Source organism: Camellia sinensis, chromosome 9 (genome assembly GCF_055761805.1).
Source record: "Camellia sinensis isolate YWXY chromosome 9, ASM5576180v1, whole genome shotgun sequence".
Lineage (NCBI taxonomy): Eukaryota > Viridiplantae > Streptophyta > Magnoliopsida > Ericales > Theaceae > Camellia > Camellia sinensis.
This window is the reverse complement of record NC_138969.1, coordinates 77814257-77820261: the sequence shown is the minus strand read 5'-3', so window position 1 is coordinate 77820261 and position 6005 is coordinate 77814257.

Here is a 6005-nt window from a genome sequence, read left to right as displayed (position 1 = left end):
TTATGAATCGATGGGACAAAGGCTCAATGAATGAAAACAAAAGACCAACAAAACCTCCTCTCTATCATGGAGTTACCTCAAGGGAAGTGGTAGACATTGATTCTTGGATCATTATCATCACTAAGAGTATAAAATGACTCCAGACTCAATGGGTTCAATATAACATCCAATTAAACCCAACTCAATTTTATCATCTTGTGCCTCTTTTAGTTCAATTTTGTTAGCCCTTTTAATTTCCTTTCCATCCTTTAGTCATTTTGTCTGAAAGTGATAGTTACATCCTCTAATGAAGTGTCGTGTCAAACAAGAAGTTGTTTTTGGCATGAGAGAGATGTAATGCCTTGGTAATGAACCTCCGGTGACACTAAACCATTACGCATAGAAGGTCTCTTTTGCATGCCTTAAACAACAATTATTTGTTTGAAACAACTCTTAAACAAAGAAAATCAAGAAAGGAGAGAGGTTGCAGAGGTGATTATTACAAGTGTTAGCGTATGTATGAAAACTATGAAATAAAAGCTATCAACTCAAATAGATTGGTGTCTAAGGCCTAAACCACCAAACCTATGAGGATTTACAACAATACAAGCATGATGTTCAAGGCATAAACTAAATAAACAATTAAAACAGTCCCAAAAACAAGAAAAATTGTGCTAAAAATTCTGTGAAAAGTTAGAAAAAAAGTAAGCAAAGATTAAAGAAAACAAGGCTAGTAAACAAGCTTAAGGAAGGGTGGCTAACCCCTCCACTTTTTGGACCTTAAAATCTCATATTTTAGCCTTCTAAAACTCTAAAAAATAGTGGCTAAAAGTAGGGAAATAAGTGGGAAACACAATGATAAAAGCTTACGGAATAAGGTTCAAGAAAGGGTAGTCAACCCCTCCACCTTTGGTAACTTTCAATCACATGTTTTAGCCCACCAAAAATAGTCCAAAACAGTATGTAAAACCAAGAAAAACATGAGAGAAGAGTAGGCAAAAGATGGCAAGAGTTATCCCTTTGAAGAGAAGGCGCTCTGAAATTTCAACTCAATAACCTCAACAAGGAGCTTCAAAATATTAGTTTAGAAGTGTATGTATAGTTATGTACTTTGCAAGATAGAGAGGGAGAGTGTTTGGCAAGTTTTGGAGTCTTCACAAATTTTTCTAACCTAAAATCAAGAGGGATGGGCTTGTATTTATAGAAAAACAGCTTATTCTGTCGGAAATATCTATATAGAGACAGCTAGTGCAAAGCATGCACATGGGGAGGGGGGGACAACTGGTTGTAAATATCTACCTGCCGGGACACCTGGCTGGCTGGCCAATGACTTGTACGGTCGGCCACAAAAAGTGGTCGAGCAGTCCAAAAAAAATTGTTCTCACGCCCGACTTTAAATGGGCATATCTCCCTCATCCGGACATGGTTTTAGGTGTTTCTTGAGTCTAAATTGAAGCCCCATAAGTCTAATTTCCAATGGTGGTGGCCTCACATCTAAATTCTAAGTGTACAAAGAGATGTGCCTAATTTAGTGAAGGCTACTCATTTCTTTCTTAACAATTTGATACTCAACCTTTTCTTAAACTAGTTTTCTTCCAACCCTTCCTATTTCCTTCAACTACACACCTATAAATAAGATGTTTTTAAAGATATTTCAAAGAGTTTACCTCCCTTTCATTTATTTCCACTTTGTCCTTACTTGGTTTACCAAAAACTGCAATATTTTAAACAAAATGCGAGCCTTGGAACATCGTAGAAACATTTGGAAAAATATTTTGAAAAAGAGGATTTTAAGGTCTAAAATAGTTTTGGTCAAAATGGGGTGTAAGGTTGGGATTAGAAGCTCAAAAACCGAAGCCGTTTGCTAAAAATTCAAACGATTGTAGAGTGTAACCTTTAATCGTCGAGTGTTCAACCTGAGATGCCTAAGTCTTAATGGCAGTAAAAAATGGGGTGTCTACAATATGAAAATGTAAGCATAGAGGGAATTTAAGACTCACTCAGATATGAAAATGGAAGTACAAGGAAGTATATTAAAAGCTTTTGAATGCTCTAGTGTTCTTGGGTTGAAGAGTTATGTATTTCGAACAATGAGAGCTTCTTCTTTATAGCATTAATGGCTTCTAACTGTTGGGGAGAGGCAGAGACAAATCTTCTAGCCATTGGAGCAAATCATGGAGGATATCTTCCAGCTGTGTTGATCAGAGCATGGTGTATACAGATTGTAGACAAGTCTTGGGAAGAGAAAGATCATCTAATGCTAAACCTCGTAAGTCAACTCTTGATAGAAGATATAGTGTCAGAAAATCTGCTCAGGGATAAAAAATGATGTCATATTCTGCACATAAATCAGAGAAAGTGGTTGAGAAATGAGTTGTGTCAGTCTAGATCTGATTTGGCAGCTGGATTTTAAAAACCTAGATTTTAAGGGTGTCAACCCCTGTAGATTGGGTGGTGACCCTTTGCTCTCTTTTCTTCTCTGAGTTGACTTCCAGGTGTTATTGCTGTCGACCCTTATCATTTTTGGTGTCAACCCTTGCTGTTTGATTGTGTTTTGAAATTTAGTGTCGACCCTTGCTGCTGGATTGTGTTATGAAATTTAGTGTCAACCCTTATTGTCTTGGTGTCGACCCTTGCAGCTGGAACACTTGGGCATTTTGAGCTTCACTCTGGTGTCAACCCTTGCTATCTTAGTGTCGACCCTTGGACCTGTTTTAAGCATAAATAGTGTTTTGCATGTGCTAATTTCATGTTTTGAGGGGCTAAAAACCATTGGAAAACAACACTATAGAAGCATATATCTTTTAGAAACATTGAAGCACAATTGTATAATATAATTTTGAAAACTTTGAATAAAATAAGTTTAAAATATTTGTCAATAATAAAAAACAATAAGAATTTAAATTTGAATAACCTTGGGCCTAACAGTCTTGTTAAGACATTTCCTATTTATCAATATTCAAATTAATGTGTACAGACACTTTTAGAAATAGGAAAAATAGAAACAAAATTATTATTGCACAAATAGTGTCAAATAAAAATAAGCACTCAAGATTAACCATACACATCATGGGTTGCTTAAAAGACCCATCCTAATAACATGCTCTTTGTATGTCTTTGGTGGAAATCCCTTTGTGAATGGATCAACAATCATAAGAGAGGTGCTTAAGTTTTTAATTAACACTTGTTGTTTCTGGACTCTTTCTCTAGCAACTAAGTACTTCACTTCCATGTGTTTGGAACCACTAGAGTACTTTCCATTTTTAGAGAAGAAAACTGTTGTGGTATTGTCATAATATATCTTCAATGGCCTAGCAATTGAGTCAACAACGCCAAGTCATGAGATGAAGATTCGTAACCATAAAGCATGATTTGTAGCCTTAAAGCATGCCACAAACTCAGCCTCCATTGTAGATGAAGCAACAGTGGACTGCTTCACACTCTTCCATGAAATTGCTTCACTAACTAGTAAAAAAACAAAACCTGATGTAGATTTTCTACTATCAAGGCAACCAGCAAAATCTGAGTCTGAGTATCCAATCACTGCCAACTATTCTGATCTCCTACAGATGAGTATATAGTCCTTTGTTCCTAGAAGATATCTCATAGCCTTCTTAACTACTTTCCAGTATTCCATTCTGGGATTACTTTAGAATCTTCTTAACATTCCAACTACAAAGCAAATATTTGGTCTAGTACATGTATGGGCATACATCAAGCTCCCTACTGCTGATGCATACGGAATGCCCTTCATTTGTTTTCTTCCCAAGTCATTCCTTGGACACTATTTTTCACTTAATTTATCACCCTTCATGATGGGTGCATCACCAATTGAACAAAATTGCATATTGAATCTCTCTAAAACACGATCAATATGTCCTTTATGAGATAGTCCTAGCAATCCTCGAGATCGATGCCTAAAGATCTCTATGCCAATAACATAGTTTGCCTCACCCATATCGACCATTTTCAAGTTCTTGGAGAGATATTCCTTGGTTTCATGCAATAAGTCAAGGTCATTACTAGCTAACAAAATGTATCCACATATAGCACCAAAATAATGAACTTACTCCCACTAACCTTCAGATATATGCACTGATCAACTACATTTTCCTTAAATCCAAAGGAGGTATTAAACCTTAAATACCATTGCCTGTAAACTTGTTTAAGTATATATATGGATTTTTTTAATTTGCAAGCTAAACGGTTTTTATCTTTCTTTGCAAATCTTTCTGGCTGCTTCATATAAATTTTTTCCTCCAAAATCCCATTTACAAAAGCAATTTTCACATCCATTTGATGCAACTCTAAGTCATAATGAGCTACAAATACTAGAATGATTCTAATCGAGTCCTTGGATATTGAAGAGAAGGTCTCTTTATAGTCTATGCCTTCTATTTGAGTAAAACCCTTGGCGACAGGTCTGGCTTTAATCGTTCGATATTGCCTTTTGCGTTGCGTTTGGTCATGAAGACCCATTTACATCCGACCTTTTTACAATTATTAGGCAATTCGATGAGATCCCAAACACCATTATCTTCCATGGATTTTAACTCTTCGTTTATAGCATTGACCCATTTGGTAGAATAATCACTATTCATGGCTTGTGAAAATGAGATTGGATCCTTGTTAATCCCAATATCAAAATCAGATTCCTATAGATACACCATGCAATCATCTGGAATGGAAGACTTTCTTTCCCTCTGAGATCTTCTGAGAACTACCGGTTGTGGTGGTTCTATAGTATTTTCAATGGTGGTATCTTCATGAAGTGGTGAAACATGAGGTGCTGAAGGATTTTCATTATGTTGTTCGTTTCCCTCAGCTTGTGGAATAGTCTGAGGAACAATAATTTTTCGATAAGGGTCAAATGTTGGCACATCCAACCTACTTTCCTCGAATCACTAATTTCACCCTCTCTAGGAATCTAGCATTACTAGTCTCCATTTTCCTCGAACTGTGATTAGGAAAATAAAATTTATACCCTTTAGACTTGTCTATATAACCAATGAAATATCCAGATATTGTTCTTGAGTCCAACTTTTTTTCTTGTGGCTTGAAGATTCTTGCCTCTGATGGACAACCCCAAATATGTAAGTGCCTCAAACTAGGTTTCCTAGCAGTCCACAACTCAAAAGGAGTTATTGGGACTGCCTTACTAGGAACCCTATTTAAAATATACATTGAAGTCTTTAAAGCTTCACCCCACAGTGAAATGAGTATAATTAAGTGACTTAACATACTCTTAACCATATCTTTTAGTGTACGATTACGACTTTTAGCAACTCCATTTTGCTATGGCGTACCAGGCATTGTATATTGAGCACAAATGTCTTTCTTTTCGAAGAATTTGGCAAATGGGCCAAGATTTTGGTCTGACTCATCATATTTATCATAATACTCACCACCCCTGTCTGATCTCACTATTTTAACCTTTCCATCTAATTGTCTCTTGACTTCAGTTATGCACACCTCAAGGATGTCAACAGCCTGAGATTTTTCATGAATTAGATACACATATCCATAACGTGAAAAATCATCTACAAATGTGATGAAATATTATTCACCACTAAGACATAGGATGTTGCGTGACCTGTAAATATCTGTATGAATTGTCTTAAGAAGCTCATTACTTCTTGTGGCACCTTTCTTGGTGTGCTTGGTTTGCTTTCCTTTAATGCAATCCAAACATATCTCAAAATCAATGAAGTCTAGGTTTTCCAAAATCTCATTCTTCACCAATTTTTCAATTCTATTTCTAGAGATATGTCCCAATCGTCTATGCCACAAGATTGAGGATTTTTCATTAATTAGACCACATTTTAAACCAATATTCGAATACAGAGTTACTAATGATTGTGCAAACTCATGATTTAAGGAAATTTTATATAAACCATCACATAAATTACTAGAACCAATCAGTATTGAATTAAACATTAAATTGAGTTTTCCACAATTAAATAAAACTGAATATCCAACATGATCTAATTTGGATAATGAAACTAAATTCCTAGAAATTGAAGGAA